This window comes from Megalobrama amblycephala, linkage group LG11 (assembly GCF_018812025.1).
Source record: "Megalobrama amblycephala isolate DHTTF-2021 linkage group LG11, ASM1881202v1, whole genome shotgun sequence".
NCBI classification, from domain to species: Eukaryota; Metazoa; Chordata; class Actinopteri; order Cypriniformes; family Xenocyprididae; genus Megalobrama; species Megalobrama amblycephala.
In genome coordinates, this window is record NC_063054.1 from 31,365,657 (window position 1) to 31,391,537 (window position 25,881).

The window sequence follows — 25,881 nt, forward strand, 5'->3', positions numbered from 1 at the left end:
TACGTTGTATCTTAAGGTTTTCTTTTAGTTCAAAGCATTAAACAATATGTGCAAACAAAAAATATAAAGAACAAAAGCATTTAAGCTCAAGCAGCGCGAACGGGAAAAACACTAATAAAGCGGACAGCGCCAGTTACTGTACAAAACGTAACGTACATAATAAATTCGAGTCAGTATATGGTTATCGTGTTTATATTGTTTCACATGTTCATGTTGAGAAAAACAAAAAAGAAAACGAGCTGCGCTGACAGATGTTGCAGAAACAAAGATAACGATAATACACAACGGTGTGCTGAGCTAAGTTTCTAAGAGCAGCACTTTGTGTTCTGTTCGTAAATACATCTCCCTTGACGAAACTTAAAGGAAGCATATGTGTCATTATCATTTTACTGTCAGATAAGCTATATTCTTGGCTCACTCGGGGATAACTTACAGCTGCGCTTACCTGTCGTGAATGCAGTGATGTCTTCCTCATTCAACGGGTGTTTAGATTTAATGTGCTTTCTCAACATGGTGGTGATATTATGATAGCTCAGTTTCATTCATTCATTTGATCAAAAGTAATTCCATTTTGTAAGATCATTTTCATCCAAGTAATTCCAAACTTCGCGAGGAGGGCGACAACATTTTGTGACGATCAAATAAAATAAACCTTTTAAACATGCTCCACAGCGCCACCTGGTGCATTTAGTTATAATTGCAAGTTTTAGTGCTTAGGATTTATCATGGATTCACTGCATTCACGGCCAGCAAAGCAACATAGTAAATTCAAATAGTATTTTTATTTTTCGAATATTAATTACAGGTCGAATATTCGACTAGTTGTGCACACCCCTAAAAGACATGTGAGTTTTTTTGTTGTGCATCGAGGGATTTATTTGGTAAAAGTGTTTTCATAGTAGTTTATACACGTTTTCTTATCGGATCAAACAGTGCTTCGCCTTAGTTGTGCATATATGTTTTTTATGTGTATTTTTAGAATTACTGCCCATCCAGCATTTTTTTTTTTATGCGATGCAAACCTACATTCTCTGTGGACAGACAAAAAACATGTCACTGGAAACCTTTCACATCATGCTTAGTGTAAATTCATCAATTTGTTATGTAAGTTGGACTGTTGAATCAGGTGTTTTTGCCACTATTTTCATGAATTTGACAATAAAGAATGCCAGATTGACTAGCAGGATAGAGATAGAATCCTGCTCACAGTGAACAAGTGAAGCTCTTTGGCTTTATGACTGCAACTGAAGAGCTGCCTTTCAGGGAAAAGAAGTCCTTGATATTTGGCAAGTGAGTTGAATTGGCTTCTCCACACCACAATCCAAATCTGAAAAGGCAGGAAGATTTAATGGCTTTTCAAATGTTATAAATCATTCCCAGCCTAACAAAACCAATAAACACAATTGCCGCAAAGGTGTGGTGGGAATAAGTCTTTGCTGCAGGACATTTTTCAGGCATCTCTCCTTCCTTTTGGCATTAAATTAACCTTTCTTTTCCCGCCCCGGATGCCTCTTTCGTAGTCGGGAGATTTCAGAACACAAAAGGTTACAGTGAGGATACCTGTGCTGTGCTGCACGCTATTTGCCAGGTTCCCATCTGATTGAGGCGAGCCATAAACATTACTTGGAATGTCTCCTAGCAACAATAGGTATAAATGTTGGAATGTTGCCCGGTAGCTGAACATGGAGGATCCAGACTCCTCATAGTTGCCCTTTTGACCCGTCAAAGCCCAGAACAGTACAAAAAATGCATTATGTGTATCATGATGCCTTTTGGCTGGTTTTGTTTACTGAATCTGTTTGATTTGAATTTGCATTTCTTGTTCTTGCCAAACCTTTTCAACCAAGGCGTTCACATAATAAAGTGCACAAATCACATTAATGGTAGTTTTGGGACAGGTTGCGGAGAATACTAATGATTTAGAAAAAAAAATGTTGGGCATTAGATCAGAAAGATCTCATAGGAAAGTTAGCAATATTAGACACATAGTCCTTTCAAGTGGCTCATCTAAAGATGAACTGTGTGAATTTTATTTTTGTTCATCAGTTTATCTGGTGTTTGGAAATCGGTTCCATTTAAGTTATGTTTGGTGCGATGTTCATTTATATACACAGTATTTTGATAATAGTTTATTTATAATATAATCTTTTTTTACTAAACTATTAATATAGTTTGTATTATTGTCATGTCATTTTAATTTTAGTGAAATTTACTGTACTAAAATGGCATCCAATTTAATTGAAACTAGATAAATGACATTTAAGTTGGTGAAGAAAAAATAAAATGATCAAATATTAAAATATTTTACATATTAATTTAAATATATATGAACAGGTAACAAAATCAACATGTAGAAACTGATCTTATTTTTCTTAAAAAAAAAAGTTTTATTTTAAAATAATTTAAGGTAGCACTTTATTTTACAGTCCTGTTCCCCATGTACATACTATGTACTTATTATAGTAATTACAATAACTGGGTAGTAACTTGGTACTAACCCTGAACCTACCCCTAACCCATGTAGTAACCTTATATTACCCAGTTCTGTTTTTGGTAAGTACACACTGTAAGTACACATATGTGCGTGTACTGTAAAATAATATGCAACCTCATTTAATTATCATCCTGGTGCATATTTTATATTTATCTCTTTCATTATTATTGACAAAATCTAAAAACTTTTTGTTAAAGGGATAGTTCACCAAAAAATGAAAATTTTGTCATCATTTACTCACCTTCAAATTGTTCCAAACCTGTAATGCATTTCTTTTTTTTTCTGTTGAACACAAATGAAGATATTTTGAAGAATTTTGGTAACCAGAAAGTTGACGGTAGCCATTGAATTCCATAAAATATACTATGAAAGTCAATGGCTACCATCACATCAGCCGTAGCCATTACCAACATTTTTTTGTGTTTAACAGAAGAAAGAAAGTCATACAGGTTTGGAACAACTGTAGGCTGAGTAAATGACTTTTTGGGTGAACTATTCCTTTAATGAACATTTAATTTTGTTGACATGTTTAACTTCTTTTAAGTAGTGCTGCAGAAATTCCACACTGCATCTTAAATGCATGCTTTAATGTCAGTTTTTGAACACATTCATCAGTGCTGTCTTATATTCAAGCTGTGTAATCAGTTCCATTAATTAGACTGTTAAATTGACAATCTACTCATTCTCTGTTTGCCTGTCATTGCTGCTCTCATTCTTGTTAAAACCATCAAATTATTCACCACCACACCAGGCGGTGTGTGACCACAGTTTGTATCCGGCCACTTTACGAAAGTCGTTTTACTGTAAAGTTACCTCACTTTGCATCTGGGAATGAAGCCATCATCTTTTGCGGTTTGGCTGTGTTTCAGCAAACTTTGTTAGAACATCTTCTCCTTAATGCGGTTGCCTATAGTTTTTGATCTAATAATAAACGGTCCCTTGTGTTATTGTCTGGAAACATGAATACCCATAACGCTTTTGTATCACCTGTCTGATAAATTCTCTGCGTTGTTGCCACAGCAGAAACGTTTTTTACCTGACTGCAGCGGTAGAGCCTAGAGAATGTGATCCCATGGGAATACAGACAAAGGCGCTTATGTGCTTCAGCAGAACGAAACGAGGCAGGGCAGTAGAATGGCTGTGAATAAAAGCATTTTTGCTACATAGCTTTGTATGTTCAAGCGTAGTTGAAGTAAAACTGAGAGTTTGTTATTGTCCATATATTCTCAGTCGCAGCTGTGTTTACAAGCAGTGTAGCATGCACATCTGTCCTTGATATATACATATATTATATACAGTACATGATATTTCAGGTCACAGCCTTATCCTGTTTCATGCTTAACATGTCAATTGTAACCTGTTGTCGTAGAGTGCAGATAATGTAGTTGATGACATCATTTATTGTATGATATTGCAGCATTATCTTCCTTGGTTGTTTGCAGCTAAGAAGTGAGATGTGATCAAGCCAGAGTGCGTTTCAAGTGGGTTCCTTCTGTTCGCCTCATATAACTACAAAGCCTGTCAATCTGACACATTCATTTTTGTGTGGTTGATTGTATAAAAAAAGCAATGTGCTTTTTCATTTCCAGTTTTCCCACTGATTTGAACGTTAACTCGCTAAGTCTGCTCTGGGCAGATTGACTTGATTGCTTTACTTGGACCCTACAAGGACACAATCTTTTAAATGTTGACTCAATTTACTATCATCCTTCAGGGATGGGCGATATCTTATCGTTTGCGATATACCGTTGAAAATTCTTCTCACAATGAAAATTTGTCTCCTTGCGATAATGACAATAAGTCTAGTTGATGACGTAGTTTCACGTGCGACCGATTCACTGTTCACGTGCGGAGTGAAAACAAGCATAGCGGAAGGCAGACGTGAGGCTGAGGAGGAGCTTGTTGTTAAGCGAGGAGCTACCTCCACAATTTTGAACTGGTTTGGTTATAGAAAATCAGATGCAGAGCAAACTACCGTAATAACTATAAACAAATGTTCAATGCAAGAGCCGTATGCTCTATGAGCAGTCATTTATGCCGTCATCACCCGGGTGTTGATAGCTCGCGAGCGCAGGTGAGATCTAAACATCTCAAGTTGCTATCGGTGTTTAAACTAAACTCATTTAAACCTTGTCAATTTAAACATTCAACCATAAGAAGCAAAAGAGAACTCGTGCGTGCTGTGAGGAGATTTGTGTGTACTCATTCAAAGAGCGTACACGGAGAGCTGCGTCACAGCTGTATTTTGTAATCTATCTGAAGACATAGTTGGGATCGTTACTTTTTGATACAGTGTTTGCACTCTTTTTACAATTTGTTCCATGGGACAAGAGTCAGCACAGTCACTGGAACACAACATAAACATAACAATCTGCTATTTTACAGAAGAAAATAATTTATAATAATAATATATATAAATATATATATTATCGTCTTTGGTATCGTTATCGCAATAAGTACCTGAAATTATCGTGATAAATTTTTTAGGCCATATCGCCCATTCCTGTCCTTCACTACAATATACCTAAACCTACCCATGACAGGAACCTATCCCTAAACCTATACATAAAAATATATAAGAATTGCGTTAGGTTCCTGTGATGGGTAGTTTTAGGTCCCGTTTATACTAGTTCGTTTTTGTTTTAAAACGAATAAGTTTTGCTATGGATACGCCATATTCAAACCTTGAAAACAGAGACTTTCAAAAATGCTGCAAACCTTGTTTTAGTTCGAAACGGAACCAAAAATGGACACTTTTGAAAATGATGCGTGGCTGACAACATTTGCTCTGCGTATCCTTGACGACCGTGTAAACAATAACATGGAGACTGAACTGCAATGCAGCTGCCTACATGCGCAAGAGGCAACTGTTTACACTTGTACGTGCCCAGTGTGCATGAACGATCATGTGACATGCGTTTTCGGGCATGTAGTGTAGACGGAGATCATTTCTGAAATGCTGTGGAAACGTCATTGTAGACGAGGATCGTTTTCATTTTAAAATGCCATTTTAAAACAAAAACACACTAGTGTAAATGGAGCCTTAAGGATAGGTTCCTGTGACGGGTAGGTTTGGGTATAGTAGAAGGGCCATACTATAGTGACTGTTAAGATTTTGTCAAACATTTTTATATATGATTTTTAAGATGTTGTCTTTGTGGGGTCTGACTGAAGGACCCAACAACATCATAAATTCCTGATCTTACTATCTTAGTAGGGTCATTTGGAGTAGTATAAACAAGGATGTGTGTGTGTGTGTGTGTGTGTGTGTATGCCATTTAAAAGTTAAGTATTTTTTTAATGTTGTAATATTGTTGAAACTGAAGCATTTCTTTCCGGATCATTTGATGTATAGAAAGCATTTATTTGAAATGGGATCTTTTTTAAAATGGTAAATCTTTACTTATGAAGCTTACTGTGTATACTTACAGTATAATGCAAATTATTATTATTTTTTTAAAAAGCCCCAAATTTTACTGACCCCAAACCTTAAAAACAGTAGTGTATATGTAAAGCTGTCCTTTTGACATGTTTTTGGCCATGTATAATAATATCATATTTTTAAGTGCCTTACACTAACATTTGAAAACCATGGTTTATGAATAAGGTGACTTTATACCATCATGATACTGTAGTACTGGTACAGTACGTGTTTATAAAGTGATTGTGAGATAATGTTTTAACTCTCTTGTTTAAAGCGTGCAGTCCTGTAATCCAAAAGGCTGTTTCCTGAGAACATATTGTTACAAGGAAAGCTTTTAGGATGAGTGCTTTTTGATGCCAGAGCAATCATAAATATTTAACCAAGCTGAAATCTAGGTTTAATGTTTCTTTGTTTTTCTTTACCTTCAATGTATACGTAGGCCTACTGCTATCCAGTTCTTGTTTGCTTTAGAAGCGTTTCAGTTTCATAACTTAAGGGGATAGTTCAATCCTGTCATCATTTTTCATCAAGCAAAAAAGAAACTCATACTCGTTTGAAATGACACAAGGATTAGTAAATGATGACCGAATCATTATTTTTGGGGAACTGTTCCTTTAAACTGTGATTACACGTAGCTGTAGCTGTAATACGAAGATAACATGTAATCCAATCCGAAGACGGTTACAATGCCAACAGCTGCTTTACAAGCAGAACAGCCACACACACCCTTTGATAACTTTCACTGGTTAATATCTCTCTGCTGACTGCCTGCAAATGTTACGATAATTTACGATCGATACTTAGTAGTGAGATTGGTCTTTATTTTCCATAAAGTGTTTTATGCGTGCCTGGAATGGCATTTTAGCAGGGTTCACGCCTCAGCATGGCACTTAGCCTGATTACGACTGTGCCTCTGCATATCGTAACATGATAAGAGATTTTCTTACACTGCGATGGCATGCCTGGTCAAGGACGGCTCCATCGCTGCAGGACCTGAGAGGGCTGTCCTGACGTGTGATCTGTCATTGTGGCGTGGCTCAGGTGAAGAACCACACTCGCTGATGAGGTGGGCTGTTACACATCTGTTCGGGTCAGCTGAGAATCTAGAGGTCTGTAGGGTCAAAGCCCATATCTAGCACATACTATATAGCCGTCCTTCTTTATTTTGAATGTTATCTGGGCAACACCTGCTCTCTTAACCAGGGTCTTTTTACCAATTCACTTTTTGAATTCAAATTGCATTTGAAGCTAAAAAGGATGCGGAATTGCAATTCAAATTTGAATGTAAGGAATTAGAATTTGAAATTCCAAGAAATTCATAACTACATACATTTTAGCTAAGTGTTTGAAAGGTTTGAATGATGGTTGGTTGGTCGGTTGGATAAATGGATGGATGGATGGATATTTAGTTCATTAGTCAGTCCATAGCATTATTGGTCTAGTATCCTTTTTCAAATAAAATCACCTGTATGTCTCATGATAATGGAGAATTTGAATCCATGCCCACATTTTGTCTATTTAGGTGACATTATTGTCTGTTAAGAGAAGATAGCCACAGTAAATGGGTCCATAGGGCTCTGGAGTCCAGTCTAATTTCCTTCACTTCTTAAAGGAACCTATAGGGTTCCATCAAAGCTATTAGAGTGAGAGGGGCAGATGTGTGTTGTCCATAGAGGTGGTTTCGATAGAAGCAGGTTATGGGGACTGAAGGCATTGTTAGCCAGGGCACACGGTGGCAGATCACGTGCTTTAATGTGCCTCAGGCCATTTCCAGTGGCTTCATATTACAGTGTTGCAAATGTAATTACGTTCTTGGTGCACAGGAAGAGAAGCCTTTGTGGAATATATGCTGTATTAGCCACACTTTTTACCAGATAAATTAAAATGGGGTTTTGCCGATCTGCTGTCATTGGGCTTGGTTTGAAAAGTGGAACTGACAAATTGATTGTTTTTGTTTTTGACTTCCCTCAACGATTGGAAACGCCTTTCTGCAGTCTCCAAGGTTGGATGCTGGTGTGCTGGAGTTCAAAAGTTTTTATTATTAATTAGCAACAAGCTAGAATTCATAGGTCAACCAGCTTTAATGAAAAAGGCCACATTGGTCGACTAGTGTCGACAGCTCAGCTAGTTAGCCATGCTGAGATTCACTCTTCATACATTAGTCTGTTCTTTAATTATTGTTTTCAGCCATCATGACTGCTGCTGCGCTTGGTAGGAGGTGTGCTTAAGATTTTCAAACGCAATGGCTACACCCCAGGGTGCTGAGCTAGCCTATATTTTAAAGATATACCATTTAGCACTTAAATAAAACATTAACGAATCCAGTCAAGACTAAACTCACAGTAGGGCCTCTACTTCTGATTGCATTTATGTCTCTACGATAACATTATGATCTCTTTAATATCCCAGTTGTTTAAGCAAATGGAGACTTTTACTCAATTTCTGCCTCTAAGATCCTAGTAATCTTATATCCTTGTTGAAGAAACTGTACATTGTCATAACCAGACGTGACACGCGATGATTCTATTTTAGAAACGGTTTCTATTTTTCTGCAATGTCGCGGCTGGAACAACAACACAAAGTATCTCAGGTGCTGTTTATGTGCTGTTTACCTCATATCTTCAGAATAAATGAAACAAGAACGTTCAACTGTCAACTCATGAACAGATAAAGTATGACAAAGATTGTTTCAGTAACTCAGTATATATTTTTAATAATGTTAAAATTAGGGATGCACCGAATATTCGGCCACCGAAAATTTTCGGCCGAAAATGGCCCAAAAGTGCATTTTTGGTTTTCGGCCGAAAGACTTTTATCACCGAAACAATACGGCCGAAATGTTGTGATGACGCAAACAGAAACCGCGAGATCAGCTCCTCTGATACATCTGTAGTGGACGTTATTCCTTTAATCGCAGCACTAAAGCGTCTCCTAAGCAAAGTGGTTGAGACGGACCACGGAGTGAAAACAATGAAAAGTACACTCTTAGAGTCTGTCAGCACACGTTGTCGGTGTTTCGGTTTTCGGCCTTGGTTTCCTCTTTTTCGGTTTTCGGTTTCGGCCAAGAATTTTCATTTCGGTGCATCCCTAGTTAAAATGGTGTAATATTCATGAATTTGATTATGTACTTATCCATTTTGTTATGAGTGCTGGGAACTTGCCGAGAGGGCATGCCCACGGGCTCTTCTGATTGGCTGTGATTTCATAGTCATAGTTTCATAGTCATAGTTTCATAGTCGTGACGCGTCTGGTGTGGACAGACAAATTGATTGTCGCTGGAATCTTATTGCGTCACGTCTGTTTAGGACACAGTGTAAGCTGGTGTTCAGCTGGTTGGCAAGCTGGTTTCCCAGTCTGACCAGCGGAAAGTGCCCAAAACCCTCTTATACTTGCCAATATACCAGCCTCTCCAGGCTGGGAAACCAGGGGCCAGTTGCATAAACCATTATGTTGAGACTGTCTTAAGAACTAGAAGTTATTGTCTTAAGAACTAGAAGTTAGTTAGTTAGTTAGTTAGTTAGGAGTAATCAGGGTCTTAGTTTTCGGTATCAATTTAGACCAATCTATGTCTTTATGTATGTGACTTAAAAAAGTTATGAAGTCTGAAAGAAAAAAATTTTCTAACTAAATACTTTAGTCGCAATTTAATTTAGTCGCAAATGCGAGAGAGATGCTCACACTGTCGAGCCCTGCTAAGCAGAGTAATTTAACACTAGTAGCCCTACACACACACACACACACACACACACACACACACACACACACGCACACACACACACACACACACACACACACGCACACACACACTTACTGTTTTCCAGTTTGAAATGCTTGGAGTTGGCCCATTTTTTTCTTCTATAAGCCTTATTCATCAATTGTTAGGTCGTTTGGGGATGTTTCTTCGTAATACCCAAAACGCCCCATCTTAGAAATCTCAAACAAATGATGATCGTGGGTTGGCCTGCCTGCGAGTTTATGGCATTGTTCTGGGTGTCGGTTGAAAAGTGATCGCTGTCTGCCACTCATAAATATAATTTCCTTGAAACCTGTGAGCCGTGTGCCGCTGTGGGGAGGTTCTGATTGCATTGGAGGTGACAGAGCCAGTGTCAGACTGCCAGTTTCGACGTAGTGACCTTGTAGAACTGGGGGAAGTGGTCAGGAATGATGGATTTCCTCGTGCTTATGATGCTTGTCTGTTGCCCCCCGGGAAAGGCTCTGCAAAGTGAGGATTTCAAAGAAACAACCTTTTTCGTTTTATAGTAAAAAATCAGCCGTCAGAAAACTTAAAATGCCATGCTGTGTCATTTTACACTCAGATTTATTGGGATTGAACTTTTTCTCCCGTGACAGGAAGTTGGCCAGAAATAGAAACGGTCACATTTTAACACATTTTCTTCATATTTTGACTCTGAGCTGTAAGATGAAAGCATACATTTACACTACTATTCAAAAGTTTGGGGTCAGATTAGATTTTTTAAATGTTTTTGAAAGAAGTCTCTGGTGCTCACCAAGGCTGAATTTATATGATCAAAAATACAGTAAAAACAGTAATATTGTGAAATATTGCAAATTAAAATGTGATGGCAAAGCTGAATTTTCAGCATCATTACTCCAGTCTTCAGTGTCACATGATCTTTCAGAAATTATTCTAATATGCTGATTTGGTGCTCAAGAAACACTTCTTATTAATGTCAATGTTGAAAACATTTGTGCTGCCTAATGTTTTTTGGAAATCATGATACGTTTTTTCAAGATTCTTTGATGAATAGAAAGTTAAAAATGTAGCATTTATAATTTTTTTGTAACAATGTAAAAGTCTTTGATGTCACTTTTTATCAATGTAATGCATCCTTTTAATATACTTTCTTAGATGTTTTTGAGATAATTGTATGTATATGTTTGCACATTTGCATTTCTATGCATATATACATACATAATTCCCCTCATTTCCTGCCAAGGTGTCACATGGAACAGCATAATCCTGTATAATCACTGGTAAACTGCACAAGCATTTTGTTGGGCATATGCATGAGAAAGACAGATTGAGGGAGAAAAACAAGTTAATAAAATAAGAAAAAATCGCCACTCGCACACAAATGTCTTTATATGTACACTCACATGTATGCGCACACCCCATAAATGAGAGCTAGAGAGGTGTATAATGGGCAGAAATTAATTAACGAGTGGTGGCTGAAGTTGCTGGGTTCAATCACAGAGCATGGTGCCGCGCAAGGTGCTGAGCTGGCTAATGAGATGTGGAGGCAGCCGGTATTAAACAGCCAGGCTCTTTTAATGGGAAAGGTCAGGCATGTCAGCTGCCATTATTGTTCTCTGTGTCCTGCTGACGCTACAGCCAGTCTTGCTAAATTGAGATCTCAACTTGCTAATAGCCTAGAACTTTACTAGAGGTGTATTAAACCTGTCCAAAGTTTCCTTGTGGCTTTACTGTCATTCATCTATGCATCCATTCATCCATGTAGCGTTCTATCATCCGTTCATCCATCCATCCAGCCAGCCAGCCATAGTTCTGTCGTTCTATTATCCGTCCATCCATCCATCCATCCATCGTTCTATTGTTCTGTCATCTGTCTGTCCGTCCATCCATTGTTCTATCCATCTATCATCCATCCATACATCATTGTTCTATCTATCTATCTATCTATCTATCTATCTATCTATCTATCTGTCTGTCTGTCTGTCTGTCTGTCTGTCTGTCTGCCTGTCTACCACCCTTTTATCATCCATCCATTCATCCATCCATCCATCCATTGTTCTATTGTTCTGTCATCTGTCTGTCCATCCATCCATTGTTCTATCCATCTATCATCCATCCATACATCCATTGTTCTATCTATCTATCTATCTATCTATCTATCTATCTATCTATCTATCTGTATGTCTGTCTGTCTGTCTGTCTGTCTACCACCCTTTTATCATCCATCCATCCATCCATCCATCCATCGTTCTATTGTTCTGTCATCTGTCTGTCTGTCCATCCATTGTTCTATCCATCTATCATCCATCCATACATCATTGTTCTATCTATCTATCTATCTATCTATCTATCTATCTATCTATCTATCTATCTATCTATCTATCTATCTATCTGTCTGTCTGTCTGTCTGTCTGTCTGCCTGTCTACCACCCTTTTATCATCCATCCATCCATCCATCCATTGTTCTATTGTTCTGTCATCTGTCTGTCCGTCCATCCATTGTTCTATCCATCTATCATCCATCCATACATCCATTGTTCTATCTATCTATCTATCTATCTATCTATCTATCTGTATGTCTGTCTGTCTGTCTGCCTGTCTACCACCCTTTTATCATCCATCCATCCATCCATCGTTCTATTGTTCTGTCATCTGTCTGTCCGTCCATCCATTGTTCTATCCATCTATCATCCATCCATACATCCATTGTTCTATCTATCTGTCTGTCTGTCTACCACCCTTTTATCATCCATCCATCCATCCATCCATCCATCCATCGTTCTATTGTTCTGTCATCTCTGTCCGTCCATCCATTGTTCTATCCGTCTATCATCCATCCATACATCCATTGTTCTATCTATCTGTCTGTCTGTCTACCACCCTTTTATCATCCATCCATCCATCCATCCATCCATCCATCCATCCATCCATCCATCCATCGTTCTATTGTTCTGTCATCTCTGTCCGTCCATCCATTGTTCTATCCGTCTATCATCCATCCATACATCCATTGTTCTATCTATCTATCTATCTATCTATCTATCTATCTATCTATCTATCTATCTATCTATCTATCTGTCTGTCTGTCTGTCTGTCTGCCTGTCTACCACCCTTTTATCATCCATCCATCCATCCATCCATTCATTGTTCCATCCATCCATCCATCCATCCATCCATCCATCCATCCATCCATCCATCGTTCTATTGTTCTTTCATCTGTCTGTTTTTCCTTCCATTGTTCCATCCATCCATCTTCTATCATTTGTCTGTCCGTCTGTCTGTCTATCTATCTATCTATCTATCTATCTATCTATCTATCTATCTATCTATCTGTCTGTCTACCTACCACCCTTTTATTGTCCATCCATCCATCCATCCATACATCCATCCATCCATCCGTCCGTTGTTCTATCGTTCTCTCAACTGTCTGTTCTATCCATCAATCCATCGTTCTATCCATCATCTATCTATCTATATCTATCTATCTTTCTATCGTCTTTCTGTCTGTCTGTCTACCATCCTTTTATCATCCATCCATCCATCCAACTTTATTATTTATTATATTTAAGAAAATAATCATTTTAGTTGTATGGACCATGCTGGAAGAGCACTTAAGTTCCCAAAATGCTTCAATTTAATGCAGTATATTATATAATCAATAAATACCTTTGTACCTATTGTGCCTTATTATAGTGATAATGCACTAGTGTTAGAAGTGTTTTTGTAGGTGGTGGTCATAGCCACATGGTCTTAGCTTGAGCTTAGTGCTGGATCAGAGGAGGTGTGGTTGGTTTTATTTTTCCCATTGGTGGGGAACATCAGCTAGAGTGACAGTGAGACCAGTGAGTTGTGTGAAGTAGAAGACATGACTCTAGCATTGAATGCAGGGGTGGATACTCACAGCACACATCAGTGTCGCACTGTCATTCTGTCCCAGTTTGTTGAGGATTAGACGTATACATCCCTGTCAGCAGATACAGCTGTCGCTACTGAGCTGAAAAATGGGCATACATACATCACCTTCTCAGGCTTTAAGAGTTTGTGAGAATGAATAATGAATTTTGCATGATGCTTTGGGTGTTTTTCCTCACTTCTGACTTTGAGAATAATACTGAGCAGGAAGAAAAGAAATGGTAGCCTTTGCAGAAAGCGGTCATAGTTTCAGCTGTTGAAGTGACTGGTGTTTTGTAGACGTCAAGACTGATGTTTTGTAGTGTTAGGGTCTTCTGTTATTACTGTATTTAGTGTGACTTTTTTATAAGTCAGAAAGAAACTATTGTACACTTTTGTTCATTAGCTGTTTCAGTGGATGTTTTATGGTCTCTTGCTTTTGGGTTGAATTCGCTCAACAGTTGCCACTTTCAGTAAAAACACTGTTATTTGCAAAACACCTGCAATCCAGGTCATCTAGGCACACTTATTTGAATGGACATTAATTTAAGCTCAAACACGCCTAATCTTTATGTAAATTAGGCTTATTGTAGATCAGAAAGTCAGTGTTTTTTTCATCACTCCCAAAACAAGCAAATTTAGACAACAAAGTTTAAGTTCTGTGAACAATAGAGAACCTCCTTTAAATGTTACAGATAGATTTCTTGGCTCATTACAAATTTGTTATCATTTATTATGTATAATTTGTTAAAAAAGAAGCTGTGTGGCATCAATACCTGTTATATTTCTTGCAGGATCTGAAAGGATTTCATATGCTTAGACTTGTGTGACTGTACCTTTCATTATTCTAAAATATTTCTAACAGAGCCTTCTTGAAACTTCAGTAATTTGTTATGTGATTTTCCAAAACGTTTCTGGCTTGCTTGATGAGAATGTGTACAATGCTGCGTTTGTTTACCCTGTTTTAACATAATTCTCTGGTATTTATATTCTCTATAAGCTAAACTAATGCTGTGTAAGCCAGTGTGGAACTGATTAATGATACATGTGTTGGGTATTGTTAAATGGATAATTCACTCAAACATATAAAAATTATGGCATCATTTACCCTCATGTTGATCCAAAACATGTATGTACACAAAAGATTATATTTCAAAGAGCAACATTGGACCCTATATTGCCCGTACTGTCCATACAATGAAAGTCAATGGCGTCTATTGGACCCCATAGGCTTTCACTGTATGGACGGTGTGTTCCACAGCAGGTTTGGAACGATATGAGGGTGACTAAATGATGACAGTTGGATTCTGCCCACAAATTTTAAACAATCGTTATGTAATGTAGCATCACTCACCGTTTTCTTGAGGATGCACTTGTAGATTATCGATCATCATTTTAGGGCTTGACATTAATAGAGTCTTCACTTATGGGAAATATGTACTGACCCTGGGTGATGTCACATGGACATGAGTAATAGCAGAAAATGAGAATGAGACTGATGCCCTTGTGACCCTCATTGGTAGGCTTGACAGGAGCAGGTCAATATCGTCTTCCTGTTTAATTTATTTAATTGCTTGACCTATGAAATGAAAGGTCACAGCTGCTGCTCAAAGGGTTTATCCGTTCATTGACCATTTGAAGGTGTTTAATGGTGAGAATAAATTTAGATTTATATATATAATTTTATACAGGGTGAAATAAAGAGTTGAATAGTCTTCTATTCTCTTGAGACTTCCTTGCCGGACAAATTCCCTTTCGCCTTGTGAATTGTCATTAGAGTTTCGCTTTGTAATCTGCACACGTCTGTGCTAAGCAGCCCAAAAACAGGTTCATAGGCAATAGCACATCCTCCGGTCTTCCATGACTGGTAATTAAGTAGCAAAATTTCTGACACATTCATTACTAGACGGCCTACGGACGCCAGCATTTGCGGCATTTTATAGGTCGTGACTGGTGTCAGACTGTCAGAAAACTGTTGATGGCGGAAAATTATCATGCATTTAGAGTACATGATTAAAAGACCACAAGGACTTGTGAATGCAGTTTGCATTTACAACAACAACACACCGGGGAACTGTGTGAGACTTTTTTTAATCATTAAAGAGTGCTTCCAGACATTTTAGCCAAAAAAAAGCATAATTTTGTCGTAATTTTTTAATAATTGTTCGTTTTGTCCTATAACAGCCCAGAGACCATGTAAATATACTCTGATATTCACAGCACGAACCTCCACCCATTTGAATAAGATCTGCAAAACAAATTGATCAGAAAATGTAATGGTTATGACATCAAGTGAAGCTTGAAAAGTGTCTGTCATAAATATACAGTAGCAAAAACAGTCTAAGAGTTCAATTTGCTGTCTTTTCAACTTCTATTATCATTCTTTAGGCAGTCTGACAAATATATATTTAAATAAATATATAGGCCTAGTATATAAACTTTTTAAAATTATTTTAAATATTTTTTAAAAATTATTTTATTTGGCAAGAATGCATTAAATTAGTCAGAAGTGACAGTAAAGACATGATAAAATGTATCACAGTTTCCACAAAAATATTAAGCAGCACAACTGATACATAATACACTGATGATAATAATACACTCTGAAAAAATGGTGGTTGAAAATGGAAAAACCCAGCAGTTGGGTTAAATTTTTTAATGAATAATAATTAAACAATAAACATTTATTAAATTATTAATAAATGTTCACCCTTTGATTATTATTGTTGCCTCTAGTAATTATTTATCTGATTTTTCATTTCATTTTAAGCCAGCCATATAGTAATTTTTAAACAATATTTGGGATAAATAACAACCGGTGGGTTAAAACAACCCAAATGCTGAGTTTGTCCATTTTCAACCCAACTTGGGTTGTTTTAACCCAGCATTTTTTAGAGTGTAAGAAATGTTTCTTGAGCACCTAATCAGCTTATTAGAATGATTTCTGAAGGATGTGACACTGAAATCTGGATTAATGGCTGCTGAAAATTCAGCTTTGCTTTTACAGTAATAAATTAAATTTTAAAATCTATTCAAATTGAAAACAGTTATTTTTATATGTAATGATATTTCATAAAAGTTTTTTCTGTATTTTTGATCAAATAAATACAGCTTTGATGAGAATAAGAGACTTATATATCTCAACTACATTAAAGTGGTAGATTGTAAAGTGTGTTATATTTGACATTTTTCTCTGAAAAAAATATTTGCTTAATGCTCCAATATATAGACTCACTGACCATTGAGGCACCATGTGTGAATCAGAGCATCTTTGCTGTGGGTCTTGTGACATTCATCAATATAAAGCAAACATGCTGAACACAGAGATCTTCTGAAGTCAGGTCAGTCTGCAAAACCTCACAGCAGCCTTAACACTTCTCAGATAGATCACAGACCTTGCCAGGTAAACAAGATGCACCAACAGCCTGGAATGAAAGCCTGAAAGGTGACAGGCAACAAAAGATATTGGCTAACGAGATGTGTTGAAGCAGTGGTTCTCAAACTTTTCAGGCCAAGTACCTCTTTAGATCGAGTCAGAGCATTTAAGCACATAGTGTGTCCACCAAAGCAATTTTAGCCAGCTGAAAACAGCAGGCGCTGTGCTGAAAACGCCTAGCTGCAGGCGCTTGAGAGCGCTTTGGCGGCATAGCATTTTTTTCAGTTGAGATGCTTCGCTTGCTAGTATTACTAGTATCTCATTTCATACACATAGTTTGTTTCTGTATTGTTTCTATATAAAAATGTCGATGCAATGTAAAGTATTTGCTCTGGCACGTTTTAAAAGATTTTGTTCTGCTCTGTTATTTTGTTCTACACTTGTTGTTGTTGATTGTTGCCGTTGTACAAGCAGGATGTGGCGGTTGGTCGTGTGGTATTTGTCCCGCTCCTCCTCAACTGTGATTGGATGACTGGGAAAATGTGACATTGATAAACGCTGTGTTTTACGCAAAGTTGAACGTTTGTTCAACTCTCTGCGACCGTAAAAAAATGTGAGTGCTCAGCTTGAAAAACATGCTCGGCACTTCATCACGCTGCTGGTGTTCAGTAACGTAACCCAAGCACGACAATATGAAAGTAATGTAATCTGATTACTTTTGGATTCCTTCAAGGTCACAAATGTAAATAAAGTCAAGTAAAAAGTAATGTCATCAAAAATACTTATTATGGATTTGATGCAAAATGTAAAATATTTATGAAAATGCCATGTAGTTGTACATATGCTGTAACATTAACATTAAAATAATATAGTGCATTTAGAGTAATAATTACTGATGACTGGAGAGGGAGAGAAAGTAGGAGAGAGAGAGAGACTGGAAGCTATGGAGGTAGAACAAGAGCAAGGAAGATTGGGGGTCAAAAAGAAGTGGCGGAAAGAGGGAATAAGTTGGGAGAGAGGAAGCATGTGCAAAGGAGATGGAAACTATAGATGAGGGAGATTGAGACAGGCTTGAAGAGTGAGACAATCAGAGAGAGAGAGAGCCAGAGCTCTGAGCGGCCCGGATAAGCTCAGCACAGCTCAGGAGTTGATAGCACTTGACTGCTTGAGGGTGGCTGGAAATAAGACAAACTGTCCCTTGCTGTCAAGCCTTCGGGACTGATTGATCTGTTATCTCTCTGCACAATTTATCTCTTACTTGCTTTATTACCGTGTGTGTGTGAGAGAGAGAGAGAGAGAGAGAGAGAGAAAGCGAAAGCGAACAATTCAAAGAGGGTCTTGGTAAGTGAGACCATCTCCACTTGAAAGGTGTACTGAGTATGAAGACTTCTGTGAGTTTGTTCTTTGTAACACGTGTTATGTTATGTCTGCATTTCACCATTTCACTATTGTACAGATCAGTATTGGGGAATTTACTCTAAATTTTGAGTTGTTCATAGCTTGGCAACCTACTGTTTCAAAATAGTTTTCAAAAAAGTTAGCTTTTAACTTTAACGACAAGCTAGTAGCATTAATTTATAGATATATTTTAACTATACTGTCACTATATAACAATTAAACTTTTAGTAAGTTACTCCCCAATGGATTCTCCAAACCATGCAGTTTTATAGCAACCATTATAACCGGTGTGGACATTTAAATCTAAATTTTTTAAACCTAAGTATTTCTCCCCCACTTTATGAGTAATGGTTTTGTTTTGCTTTGCCTGAAGGCAAAAAAATCAGGCAAGTAGGAGCTTCTGCCAACCGGTTGCAAATGCAGTGCACTGAATGAATGAACAAATAAGCAGTTATTTTACTCTGGTTATCACCTACTTATCTGCCAGTCTGGAAAACAGATACTGGGCGAACATCATGCAATTAATATTCATGAGTTAAATGTACCATTTTTATAATGTGCACCCTTCATTAAAATGTATATTATATGAGCTATAATATGGTTTAATCATTTTTTTACAGTTGTTTTAGGGTTTATGGTGTTTATGGTTGTTGTGGCAACAAAGTTGTAAAATGGGATATAAATTTACACTTTTATTTCTGTAAGCTATTTTTGTTTTTGCATTAAAATCATGTTAACATGTAAATTGTTCACATCTTATGGCTGTACTATTGAAGCAGTATTTAAAATGGGACCTATAATGCTCCTTTTACAAGATGTAATATAAGTCTCTGGTGTCCCCATAATGTGTCTGTGAAGTTTCAGTTCAAAATACCCCACAGATCATTTATTATAGCTTGTCAAATTTGCCCCTATTTGGTTGCGAGCAAAAACAAACCGTTTTTGTGTGTCCCTTTAAATGCAAATGAGCTGCTGCTCCCGGCTGCTTTCCAGAAGAGGGCAGAGCTTTAACAGCTCGTGCTTCGGTTGCTCAAAAACAACAAAGCTGGAGAATCTCTCACGCAGCCAAAATGACGATTGTCAGTAACTGTGTTCAACCGGAGTCAGACACTGATGGAGAGACTCAGGACTTATATAATACATCTAGACATTTCTGAACGGTTAGTGGATAAATTTATGTAGTTGCTGTGGAGTTGATTCAACGAATCGACTAGCATGTGTCGTCATGTTAATCTTTTGTGCAAATCCAGCATTGAATTGACCCTCGTTTGTGAAGCAGTCTGGCGTAAAATGACGCCATGGCAACAACGCTCTACTACAACAACACTTCCTCTTCTCTGAAGCAGCCCAACATGGCCACGCCCCCTTTGTTGCGTGTTCCCGGGGGCAGGGTTTATGTAAATTTTAGGGTTAGTGATGTCACTAACCCGGGAAGAAGCTTGTTGTAGTCCCTACAACTGTTGTTGTCCTTAAACAGAATCTCCCTTTGCATTGAACTTTGAGTGTTGTAACTTTGCAGACCTTGTTTATGAACTTAACATATGCTAAACTTGGAATGTTCCTTTCATGTCCTATATTTTTCACACAATATATTCTTTATTTTCCAATTATGCATTGATTAATTGGAGCAATCTAGCAGAATTGATGATATCATCTAGAACTATAATTTGACATAGTTGGGTTACTTCTACCTAGCAAAATGTGGTGTTGTCAGTAACACCTTTTAAATTATAAATGGTTCACAAATAATCTCAGCATTATTTTATGAGCTTTTATTGTCGTTTCAGAAGGATACTAAAGGTTGATGCTCAGCTCTTCAGTTTTAATGTCAAATCTTTACGGTAATGTCTAGGTCAAAACGGCGCCTGTTTGCTGTTCAACTCTAATCAGACCATGTCCTGGACCTCATCAAGTTTGACTACTCAAGACAGACCGATTTGTTATGCAAACTGACACTCAACAGTTTCTGCTCAACGGCTCTTATGAAAAATCCATAAGTTGACGATGGGCACTGTGCTGTAAACACTGTGAAACCAAAACGTTGACTAAGCTAAATCATCCATTAAAATAATGAAACAGTCTAATTTAATTCTGCCTTCGTTCGTCTGCGGGTCCATTATTTCTTTGTTTTGTTCCATCAGAAGAGGAAGTTGCAGGCATCTCGTATAAGAAGACTCTGCTGATATGTGTGTGTGCCTGTAGCTCTATAGCAATATCTTAAGTAGCGTGAGACTTAACGTGCCAGGCTTGTATAAGATGGATGGAATTGGCTGATAAATTGCATTAGGCGAAATGCATAGAGTGTCTCCTGCCAGATGCACTGGGCACTGAGAGGGTCATGGCGTACTGGATGCTGTGATGGCGTACATACAAACACCTACTGTCATCAGCATCCCCGTTCAAGAGTCCTCTATACCTCTCTTCAATATTAAAATATCCCAGCCTTCTCCCCCACTCAACAAGGTTTATTTAAATATTGTGCAGATATAGCTGAGTCATATTATTTACTGATTTCTATGCTCTAACAATTCACATCCAATTAGATGGCAGTCTGTGAATCGGCATCATATTTTATGCTGCATTTTGATGACGTGATGTAAAAGCCTTCTTTAGTCGAACATGATTTATCACAGGCTGTGTTCAGAATAGCATACTACTATTTCTGCACTATATAGTATGTGTATTGTGCACAGCATGCACATTTTCTGGATGTGTAGAATATTTGGATGACCTACATGTCAGCATAATGTGTTGAATACTGTATCCCACAATGCAGTGCACTCGATTTGACCGTTCATTTCCAGTGTGATGATTGAACACATTTTACACATTTGGGTTGGTTCACTTTTTAAATGTTTTTGAAAGTAGTCACTTGTTTTTACCAAGGCTGTATTTATTTGATCGACAATACAGTAATATAACCGTTTTATTTTAAAATGTAATATATTTCTGTGAGGTCAAAGCTGAATTTTCAGCAATCATTACTCCAGTCATCAGATCCTTCAGAAATCATTGTAATTTGGTGTTCAAGAAACATTTCTTATTATTGTCACAGCTGAAAACAGTTGTGATGCTTAATATTTATGCGGAAACTGTGAAACATTTTTTAAGGATTCTTTTGATAACCAGAAAGTTCAAAAGAAGAGCATTTATTTGAAAAAGGAATCTTTTGTAACATTATAAATGCCTTTACTGTTACTTTTAATCAATTTAATGCATTCTTACTGAATAAAAGTGTTAATTTCTTCTTTTTTTTAATTTACAGACTCTAAACCTTTGAATGGTAGTCTATACTGTATACACACAGTATTCATTGTATAATTCTGTTAGAAATTCGCTAGTATTACATTTCAGAAACATAGTAATGTTTATAATTATTCATTATCTTCACTAAACTTTGCCTTTATTCGGTTTCGTTCACATGGAGGTCACATGCTCCAAGGTCACAGATAGACTGCATGCAACAGGGAGGCAATCAGCGCCTCGTGTGCTCGCAAGCCTGCCCTTTCCAGAACAAGAATGGGACAGCTTGATTTTTATTATCCATCTCCCTTTTCATCATGCAATTGCGGCTCCAGCCGTCAGAGAGAAATTACTCTGATTATTTTCAGCATATGGGGAAATAAGACCCAATTTCCCACCTCAATCTTCGAGATGATTTGAAGTGTAACCAGTCTGTCACACTGGACAGGCAGATAGACGCACCAGGCCCTGATTAGGTCCACCATCAAGCACAGAGTATTTTTTCCCCAAATTATATCAATCTTCATTTATTTAGACTGCAGGAGCTGGGGTTTTTCATTCACCTCCTCAGAGGTTGAGGTTATTAAATGCAAATCACCAAGTTAACGCCTGCAATTTTGAGCGATTAACAATAGCTCTGCTTTTGATTTCAAGGTTGTGTGTAATCACAACAAGTGTTTTTCCTTAATTGACACAGAGAATCAAAGCTCGGCTCTTGGATGTCTGTGTCAGTCTTAAATCTAACAACTGGATGTGCCAGGTATCGAACGTAACCTTTGTGTTTACTATTCCCTAAAGTTCTTTATTACACTAATTACATGACTTTAAAGATGATGCAGCTTGATTGAATTGGTTCCATATGAACTCTGTCAGTGCAGGTTTATGTTTGTGACATATTTTCACTGTCCCTTTATAATCATATATATATATATATATATATATATATATATATATATATATATATATATATATATATATATATAAGTGCTGTCAATCTATGATTAAAAAATGAAAAAAAAAAATGATTAAAAAATGAAAACTCAATTAATCATACATTTTTTCTGTGATTAATCGCAATCAATCGCTTAAGTTTCTATACGTTTTTAATATATTTTATAATGTAATAATTTCACAGTTAATTTCCAAACTAAAACAACATAAAGAAAAAACACGAGCTTTAAGTAACAAATGGATTGACATCTCTTTCTTTCTCTCTCTTATGGACACACACATTAAGAAAGAAAAAAGTTGCATATACTACGAAAAGATTGGTAAAACATAGTGCTAGGTTTAAAGGCCAGTTTTTTTTTTGTTTGTTTTTTTTTGTTTTTTTTTCATATTTTAACAGGCTGGCAATCCAAATGAGCCATGCAGCTACACCACAGTATAATAGCTAGCTATGTATTTTAATGTGACTAACCTTTGTGGATGTGATGTCTCATAAAATTTGATCTGGTGTCTTTAATTGTTTTCCCGCATTCTGTGCATTCTTGCTGATCTGACATGTTAATAAACTCAAATGAACGAACGTATGGCAGAGTTGCTCCCGTCATGTTTCATGAGACTCTTAAGACATTTTGGAGTTTATGCGCAATACATGGACATAATCAATGGACGTAATCAAATTCTATGACAAGAGTCCGATCTACCACGACACGTAGGGAAATGCATGTGATGCAGATATTATAAAACCATTTAAACACAACACAAATTCTTTATTTATTATATCAGTAGTTAAGGGTAAAAGACTTGAGTTGTTTTTAAAATATTCACGAGTCTTTTGTGTCGAGTCAAGTCTGAAGTCATTTCAGGTCGAGTCCGAGTCAAGTCTAAAGTCTATTAAAATGCGACTCGAGTCCGAGTCACTAACTTGAGTGCCCATCTCTGGTTAATATTTTTAATGTGTTAAACTGGAAATAAATTAATCGCATGCATTAACAAGTTAACGTTGACAGCACTAATATATATGTGTGTATATATTACAATATATTACAATTGTATTATTTTATTATTTAATAATTTTTATATATTTTATTATTATTTAATAATGTTAAAGCTGCAGTCCGCAACTTTTTTGCAAATTTACAAAAATTATATAATGAGAATATACAACATGAATCCATTTTCCAAACCGTGTTTTTGTCTTATCCTGAATCATTATGGTACACTTACAATAAGTGTTTATTTTCGGACTATTTCAGACCGGACTGGTAGGACTCACCGCAGAGTATCACAGTAACTGCGTGACTCGCCATAGACATACACAGAGAGAAAAAATAGCTTCGGCTACAATGTTCTTCCGCAAGACGCGTGCAGTTCTGTTTATTAACCACTAGAGGGCCAAAAGTCGCGGACAGCAGCTTTAATTTGACCATTAACAGTAATTTCACTCTCCTGTATTATGGCACTTTTATTTTTGTTGATTATAAAAGTTTCCATTAATATGGTTATTGAAGGTCAAATGCTACTTGTTGGATTTAAAGCTATACAACCTACGTTTAATTTTTATTTATTAAACCTATTTTTTCAAATATAATTATATTGCTTGCAGTTTTCATGACCTCACTAAATGAGAAACTACTTGTATTTTTTGTTAATTTATTTCAATTTGCATTCATAATATTTCATCGCACCACAAACAACTGAATTTTCACATTCAGTTGCGTTTTTTTTCTTACGCTGTGTACGAAATTGAATACTTCCCTACTATGTAGTATAAAATCTTCCTGGTCTAATGACATTTGTTATGACATCAGCTTCAAACATTACAATGCTCATGATAACTTTCGTTAACTCTACCATAGTTAAATTCACTTCACCAGCTGATTACTCTTCAACAGCGATGATCTAAATGTGTGATGATCAAAAGATGGCTGCGGCCTTGTTTCTCTGGCACATAAGGTCTATCGCCCTTAGTTTGCTCTGTGATTTGTCTGGTGTTGCTTGTGTTTAGCGCACACTGTTAAATATTTATCGTGTTCTATGTATTATCGCCTTGTATTTTGGTTTTGAATTTATTAAAGTGCTGCAAATAGATTCGCTTTGCCTCAGCTCATCTTCCTGTCTGTTTGGAAGTTAATCTAGTAATCTAGTTAAATGAAAGTAGAAAACATTTTGTTGAACTGTTACAGCTTTAAAAAACTCACATTACCACACTTTCAAACATTAAGCCAAATAGTTTTAGTAATATTGTTTCTAATAAGGTTTTATTATGCTGCTCTCTGATTTGAGCAGGTACAGTATGTTCATCACGATTAGAAAATCGCGAGTCAAGTAAAATGTTCTTTTCCACCCCGACTGTTTCTACATGCAAATTAACATTTGCCGGTGAACCAACAACATCCGAGAAATGACTTGAAAAATTGATGACCTCGGTACAAGCTTTACGTCTGAAACACCTCATTAGCTGCTTTCCTCTCACTAGAGTCTAGACTGTATTTGGGTTATGGAAACCAGGCTCGTTTGTGGGGGTGTTTTTTTTTTTTTCTATAAAAGGCCCAAATAGCTGTAATTATCTGGAAGAGTCATTAGCTTTGTGTTTATCTAGGTAAAAATGATGCTTTCGTAAATATCAGTAATATATGAGTGATATTTTTCCTCCACTTTGCTTGTGCCAGAGGCTTCATTTCCCGTTTCACTCAACAGAGATAGAAATCAAACATGGAAAGTTCAAACCATTTGCTGCGGCCCTCTCTCCTCCCGTACAGCCGTCACCGTTATTAATGCCCCCCGATGTAAATGACTGATAGTCTCGAGTTGCACTGCCCCTGAAGTACGCTGCAGTGGGGTATCGGGCACTTAATTCTGCTGCTATGCCACGCTTTTAAGAGGGGAGATAAGCCATGAGCGGCCAATTTCCTTCCGAGATGGGCAGGTTTTATTGATGGAGTGGACCACGCTAATGTTTTTAGCCTTCTGGGTGTCCATCTGTGAGCATTTTTCCAGTGTCATCACCACTCTGTTTAAGTAGCTCCAATGGCTTCTTCGGGCAAAGGGGAGATAATGCAGGCTATTTATCATGCAGGAATTCAATTTTGAGCCCACCATTCTCCTCATAAAAGAGTTACCAATCCATATATCAACCATTTAGTTGTCTGTTTTCATGAGCGGGAAATCATTTGTATGCATTTTATTTATTTATCGCACAGGTCGGATGGCCAACGGCGTTCGCCCTTAGGGTGGAGGAGAAAGATAGTCAAGGCGAACAATTAACTAGGGTGGCAATGTCAGAGAAAGAAAGAGGAAGGAGAGTGGAATGCCGTTTGTGGTCCGCTGTGGTTTCCTCTATGCACTTTAATATGAACTTCTCTGTCTGAAACATGGTTAATGATTATTGGGAT

At 37.1% G+C, this 25,881-nt stretch overlaps 1 protein-coding gene across 6 annotated transcripts in view; it reads left to right on the forward strand.

The window, feature by feature from the left end:
- The window catches only part of nkain2 (sodium/potassium transporting ATPase interacting 2), a 164,520-nt gene that overhangs the window by 51,508 nt on the left and 87,131 nt on the right, over window positions 1–25,881 (forward strand). The window contains exon 10 of one of the 6 annotated variants that reach the window (XR_007187119.1): window positions 16,754–16,880. The exons of the other annotated variants lie outside the window; for them this stretch is intronic. The gene's annotated coding sequence lies outside the window, so the exon portion shown is untranslated. Of the gene's footprint in view, window positions 1–16,753; window positions 16,881–25,881 lie in introns of those variants that run through there. 6 annotated transcript variants of the gene reach the window in all.